A 7388-nucleotide genomic window follows, 5' to 3' on the forward strand; every position below is an offset into this window, starting at 1 on the left:
TAGCTTAGCGGCTAACCTGAGCCAGCCAAATGGCATTAGATCTAACTTACTTAACTTCAGCACCTTGTAACGGCATTGTACAGTTGCAAACTTAACTGTACACGGAAAGTGCATATAGCCCATGCCATTTGGGGTCTTCGTATTATTTGGCCGAAAACTATTATCTAAGTCTGCAATGTAGGCCCTATCTCAGTAGCATCATTGAAGTTGTGCAGGCGAGAGCCCTTGGATGTTCAGTTTCACGTTGAATATTTTAACATCTGCGACCATTGACGTTAAATATTATTAGGAATGTTTGTCTGACACACCAAGTTAACCCCCTATACGGACATTTAGCATATTTACCCACAGCTGATGTGTATAAATCCCTCTACAAATAACGTGCAAAACAATTAATTAAACCTTTCCGTTTGACAGGCACAAACCATGGAAGTTGAAGAAAGGCTCCTCATCGTCAAGCAGTCATCCAGAGTGAAGATTGCAGTCAAGCAGTCATGACCCCCCTCCCCCCAGTTTTCGAGAAAATTCAGAATAAAAGAACCCCTTCTCATTCTTAAATCATATTACTTAAGTAAACGGTGGGCAACCCAAAACCTTTCAGTTAGTAAAGCACAGGTAATACAGTATGACCATTACACCATCTGGTATTTTGAGTACCGTACTTGAAATTCAGATTAAAGTGAAATCTTGACTTCAGTGTCTTCTTACATGTGTGCTTTCTAAACGTGCAAATCATTATGTGGACGTTCTTTCCCACTTCTAAGAAATGCATTACTTCAATTCTTAACATTTGTCTGGCCATTCGTCTAAGCCAGGGGTAGGGTACCTTTTTCATTTGAGGGGCCACTTCAAAGTCCTTCAACAACCATGTAAGTCCTCCAAGGGCCGTACTATGAACACAAAACAGGATTTCCCCCAGCTTTTTTGGCCTATATTGAAGGTGGCCAGCTTTACAACAGACCCCACCTTCTCTTGGTACCTAGAATATAACTTAATTATATTGCTGATGTAATTTCTAAGATGCCTTTACAAAATATGTCATATTTCACGTGAAGCTGTACAACATTAAAATTATATTGGGGAGAGGATAAGATGGCCCGAGGGGGCGTAAACATGGTTTGACATGGTTCCCCACCTGACCTAAACAGATGTTGTAACAACAGTGTGTTTCCAATATTGAANAACAATTCAGAAACAAAATGTGTGTGATGTGATGTATTAGCATTTATTAAGTGTGTTTCATAATTGCAACGATATCACAATGGTTGTCGACAGCAGATCCTCTGGGGTGAACTTGTGGTGGTAGGATGCAGGCAGGAGCGTACTGTACACATCTTCAGCTGTAACAATAAACACAAATCCAATAGCAAAATAATTAATGTTAGAATCATACCATCACACTAAATAAGTGAAATGGGAGCTTAGTGTGCAGACTTGATTTTCAGCAACCAAATAAGGCACACACAAAGTTCTCACGAATATGTAGGCCAAGGGTAGGCAGCGTATGTGACATCGAGTGCCAATGACCGTACCATCCCTTAGCCATGCAGAGAGCTAAGGCTTAGAACAGCAGTAGTGCACCTCACTTCCCAAGCACATAACATGTCTCACACCACTAGTCTAGGTATGTTTTTGATATATTGATATGTACATAATGTCCCCTCAGACTGCTGTGCATACCGATATGATCTGACCGGTGGTGGAGGTGGCTTGGTTTGGGTGCTGGCGTGCAGCGAGGGGGTGTCACACAGACGACTGTGATGTGCTCTGAAAGACAAACACAATATGCACCAAATCAAACGCAGTGTTGGGGGTAACACATTACAAAAGTAATTAATTACGGCCAGGTTTCCCAAACTGGGGTGTGAGCACCCCTGGGGGTGCGTGGCCTACCTCAAGAGGACCATCACTTAGGGGTTGCACAAACCACATTGAAATGAACAAAGGGGTGCACATGGAAAAAAGTTTGGAAACCACAATGTAATGCATTACTTTTGTAAATCACCAAATCCATATTTTGGCCATTATTTGGGCTAAAGTAACTGAAGTAATGCAAAATCAGTGTAATGGCCTACATACATTTAGTAATATTATGATGTGAGGGATTATTTTAAAATGTCAGTTACGTGTAATCGGTAATGTATTGCAGCTTTTCAGTAACTTGCTGAACACTGATCAGACGACACACAAAGCAAGTTACTGGTAGGGCTATATGCATCCAAACATTCTGTTTATAAACATATTGATCAGCTCAAGACACTCACCTTTCTCCAAATGCCAGATATCAAGGGGTCAGCTGGTGTTGTGATGCTATCCTCTTCCTCCTCTAACCTGGAAGTTTTACCCGGCCTTTGTTGGACTGGTGTTGAGGTGGAAAGGGTCCATGGTGCATCTGTTTTTATCTTGACACTTTTCTTTGTGGAAATCTCACTGGAATGGCACCTCTATAACATAATAAGCTACAGATAAGTCAAATGAGGCACACACAATGTTCCCAGGAATATATAGGCTAATGGCAAGGCATTTCACTTCACATGCAACATTTGACAGTGTCATACCACTAGTAGAGGTATAGGCTATGTTTGACACATTACTAACCGTTGCTGTGGTAGTGATAACGCAATGCCCCATCGACAGCTGTGATGCCGAGATGATCTTCTGGCTGTTGGTGGAGGTGGCACGGTTTGGATGCTGAGCGAAGAGAGTCACACCGACGCCTTAAGTGCTCTGAAAAACAAGCAGGATACACACCTTATCAAACGACACAACGCAATACATCCAGCCGCTTCCATTTAGACGACGTGGCATTGATCGCAATGTTTTTAGTGAAACAGCAAAACTGACTAGACAGAGCATCGTATGACATCCGATGTCCCATCAGTCCTTATAGAACTGGTTCTAATGAGGCGAATTTTTACTCAAAAGCCCTAAAGTGCTATAGCATTGAATGTCTTAGCTGCTGGGCAATGCAAGGACAGACGGTCCTTGCATTGCCTAGAGAACTACAGTATGTAAACAACAGACAACGTCTCGTTGTGAATTCTTGTTTGAACTGGCCTGTAGTTGAGTGGTGCCAGGGGAAATTCTGGGTTGTCTGTGTGCTCGAAATGCGGTAAACAAATTGTTTATATTGTTCTCGGACTACGTTTAGCTCTCCTCCGAGTCAACCGCTAGAAGCTGGTGAAATCACACACACGACCATGCATGCTAGCTACAGAAAGCAATATATTTGCACCAGGATGACGTTGTGTTGAGTACGATGAGTTATTTACAGATTACGGAGGGAGGGTGTCTACACACCGGATGCACGCCAAAAACATACACGCTTTGGTCATAATACGAATGACATTCAACTTAGAATTAAGTTGCTTAACAAATCGACAGACCAAACACCAATCACAGCTAGAGCTCTATTTACATATTGAGCTAATAACAGCTAGCATATCGTACACCTCAGTCATTTTGTCATTTTTAACAGCCACATATTGAGAGCTCATACTTGTACTTTTCTTACATTTTACTTACCAAAACTGCAGAGCTTCCGAGATAATACGGATTAGTATATCCAAAGGCACAACAAGACCAAAGTATGGGGAAAGTGAATCAATGAAATAATCCATCAAAGTGATGAAGTTGTTCAAAGTAAGGACTTCCCTGGAGGGACTTCCTGGCGCACGACACCGGCGCGGGACTGACTGAGTCGAACGTCTCCTTGACGACGCCCTGTCAATCAAAAAAATAATTCTAAAGAATGTCAACTGTCAATCAACGCAGATAACAGCACTCATTGGTCATTTAAACTATTTTAATAGCACTCTAAAACAAGGGGTCAGTCCAAAAAAAATACCAGGGTGGTTTGAAAGGGACGGGAAACTATCGTTTGAAAGAAATAGAGTATGCATGGCATGAATTGCTTCGGAGGTACATTGCTTTAAGTCGCACATAGAGAAGCATGGAAAAAGGCACTCTACTCCCTACTTCCGCCGCCAACATGGCGATGTCCCGCCCCCCGCCGTTGCATCACAACAGAGTAGAACGTACCTTCTCCCCTTACTTAGGCCTACTGTATCATTGGTCTGTCCCTATCAAATAAACCAAACTTAACTGATGACATATGTTCACATAGGTGAAGTTTTTGAGCTGGATCTGGATTCTGCTGAGGATTCGTCGACTACTGATGGCGAGCCACCCACTCATTCGAATGTGATCCTGTTCTACATTGCGCATGGCATATTTGGTAGGATTGTGGCCTGCTCGTGTCACATCACTGACTATGACTGACTTCAACGCCTTGAACTGAACTGCTTGAAAGGAGCTATTTTTCTTTTTGAACAACTTAAAGGAACTCTCTACATCGTCTCTTTTGAGGATTTAAAGGACTATTTCCAATTTTTGTCGGACAATTCAATTTTTTTTTTTTTTAAATGTTCAAACCTTTTTTTTTGGGGGGGGGGGGGTAATTGTAAATATTTAAACTTTTCAATCTCTTTCTTGTGATGTTTTTATTTCATTTTGTTTATGCCCATTTTATTATTTGTACCCTATATCCTATGTTTGTATATAAGAATGTCATTCTTCATTAGGGTTGCATACAATATTTTCTATGGATACATGATTATTTATAATGATAAATAAATAATAATTATTATTATTATTTATGCAAGATGGACATTTGACACTAACATTATGGTTTTCCCCGTTCATTTTGCTTTTGATATCCTTTCCTTTTGTTTTGGACTGTTTCAATTCACGGGACGTCACTTTAATCCTCCAAAGGACATTTTTGGAGTGAAGCGGCCAACTCTCTTGAATTACTGCTCTTTTCGGCTTGCGCTCGCCTCTGTGGATCTAATAAGGACATAAAAGGACAGAAACTTAATGTTTTGTGTTAAGGCTACATTTTTATGTTAGAAATTATTTTTGTATTGTAAGGGAATTTGATCTGGGAAATGTGTGTTGTGACCCTGGCAAGTTCTCTGTTTTGTAGCGTGCTGGGGTTTTTGATTTGACATGCTCTAATATAAATGGTGAAAATGTTGTAGAAACATATTGTATGTTGTCTTTTAATTGGTATCTTTTTCACTCTACCCAAAGCCTAGTGTCACATTCTGTAGCCCATTGATCCTGGCCTACCATTGACGTGTACCATACTCAGTAGTGGGTAACAACAGTTTAACATCATTGATAATTCTCTTCTCTGTTTCTAACAGTGTGAAAATGTATTACTTCAGACCAATTGAAAATCATTTGTACTGTGATCATTTCTAGTGATACTGTCCAATTTCTGGAAATAGGCTCATATTACACATCCCCTTGAGTTAAATTCTTGAGTTTTACCTTTCTAGTATGGCAGTGCAAATTTTACCTCCATGCTAGCAGTTAACATTGAGTCCTATGAGACCAGCTGGCGGCTAGCTGGTCTCAGAACTCAATGTTAACTGCTAGCTTGGAGATAAAAATTGCACTGCCGTACTCAGAGAACGACAAGAAGTACAGGTAAAACAAAAAATAAGGGAAAGGTAAAACTCAATAACTTGACTCAAGGGGAGGTGTAATATGAGCTTATGGAGGTGTAATATGAGCTTATGTATTTTGCTACATCTTTACTAATTGTGTTCTGTAAAAGAAATTGTCAATTGTGTGTATCTGTGTTCATGCTCTAGTAAAGTCAGCTGTAGTATTGGGAAGGCGTCAGGTGAGCAATTATCAGGGCAACACCCACAGAAACTAGGTATTGTTTTTCTAATTGCTGGGGGCAGTGCTCATTGAGTGGCACATACGCCCATATTAGGAAAGTAAGTGCGCTTCCAGCGGCAGCTGGGCAGCGGCAGCCCTCCTCGTGCTAAGACCGACGAGTGACAAGACAAGCAACTCTACCTGTGCAACTCCACCGAAGCAACGACACGTAAGGCACATTTTTAGATGCGTCCCACGCATCTCTATAAGAGGCTTTGGTGTCCGTCCCTCCGTCCCTCCGTCCCTCCGTCCGTCCGTCCGCCCTCCCGTGATGTGTTTCCCTCCCGTGATGCGTTTCTGAATTGTGATTCCCTCCTGTGATTCCCTCTTGTGTCCACAAGGTGGCAGTCGCTCAGTTTTGGCCTGGAGCTCATGCGTGCAAACCAACCGTGCTCTTTGCCAGTGAGAAAAACATGGCGGCACTTCCTGCTGATTTTCACATGAAAGTTTTGCTTAATTTAAAGTCCCTAAGCGACTATAAATGTTGTGGCTTCCATATATTGATGTAAAAGTGCCCCACGAAGTAATGAAGCACAACAAAGTTACTCCACATTACCATTTGACCACTCGTTTTTCTATGCTAACAGGGTAGCTAATGTAGCATTGTAAATGATCCAGGGAGAAATGTTGTGATTTCAGTCCGCCTGAGGCAACGATTTTCGTGGGGAAGATGACCTGCATCTCGGTGGCATTGAACCACGCCCCCGTGCCTTATTTGGCTCGCTCAGCACGTGCGTCCTCAGTCCAATCGCAATGCTTTATTTTCCCCAGACGTTTAATCGCATTTAAGTGAAAGTGCCATGTATACACATCGCAAAATAACTCTTAATCCGAACTATTTAAATCGCATTTATTAAATCGGACTTAAAAACATCATGTACACGTAGCCAATGTCTCATTGATTAGTTTATGGAACTTACGGTTTGTCTGTTACGGTCCACGAAGACAATATCCACGTGAAAACGCAAACGCCTGCAAACCACTGTTTTGACAGAAATACAGTTCACCTGTCGCCTACTCTGTTTTCTTCCCAAAGCGGCATTTAAAAGTATTCCATGAAATCCAACATCAACGTCACTTCAAATAGGTGACAGCATCATGCTCACACATGAAATAACACTTCAGTGAGGGGGGGACATCACTGCTCTCATATTAAAGTGAAAAGAGAATTTCACATTTTAGTTTATTTAATGTAGGCCTATGCAAAATTGCAAATAGCCTATTCATTGAAATCTGTCCAGAAAGGGTTGTAATGTTTGCCTGTTTTTTATGTTTGTAATTTAAAAAAAAAAAAAAGTGATTTAAAAAAAAAAAATAGCCTAACAAAAATAGAGATTTTATGTTAAAAAAAATGTGATATGGGATGGACCGATGGCCCCCCTAAGCTAAATTCGCCTTAGGTCCCCACATTGCTAAATGTAGTGTAAGGGATTATTTTGAAAAGACAGTAACATGTAATCAGCAATGCATTACAGTTTTTCAGTAAATTGCCCAACACTGTTGAAATCCTATGGTACTTTTTCAAATCCAGGCTTATACAGTACATGGTAGGCTTATTGGGGGCGTTTGGGCAAAAAAGGTTCAGAACGGGCATAGACGGACGCATCTGTTGTCCGCCTGTCGGACTTGTTATCTCACTGCTGACCTACATC

At 41.2% G+C, this 7388-nt stretch overlaps 1 long non-coding RNA gene across 2 annotated transcripts; it reads right to left on the minus strand.

Annotated features, from left to right (window-relative positions):
- Window positions 1–1210: 1210 nt before the first annotated feature.
- LOC134463186 (uncharacterized) lies at window positions 1211–3866 on the minus strand. 2 transcript variants are annotated; one of them, XR_010037668.1, is made up of 5 exons: window positions 3526–3866; window positions 2599–2727; window positions 2265–2444; window positions 1681–1767; window positions 1211–1340 (listed from the first exon to the last, which is right to left on the minus strand). It is a non-coding gene; the product is annotated as an uncharacterized LOC134463186 (long non-coding RNA). The 2 variants fall into 2 exon arrangements; XR_010037667.1 differs by lacking the exons at window positions 2599–2727; window positions 3526–3866 and having other exon boundaries at window positions 2265–2592.
- Window positions 3867–7388: the final 3522 nt, after the last annotated feature.

This window comes from Engraulis encrasicolus, chromosome 14, assembly GCF_034702125.1.
Source record: "Engraulis encrasicolus isolate BLACKSEA-1 chromosome 14, IST_EnEncr_1.0, whole genome shotgun sequence".
In the NCBI taxonomy this organism is placed as follows: Eukaryota; Metazoa; Chordata; class Actinopteri; order Clupeiformes; family Engraulidae; genus Engraulis; species Engraulis encrasicolus.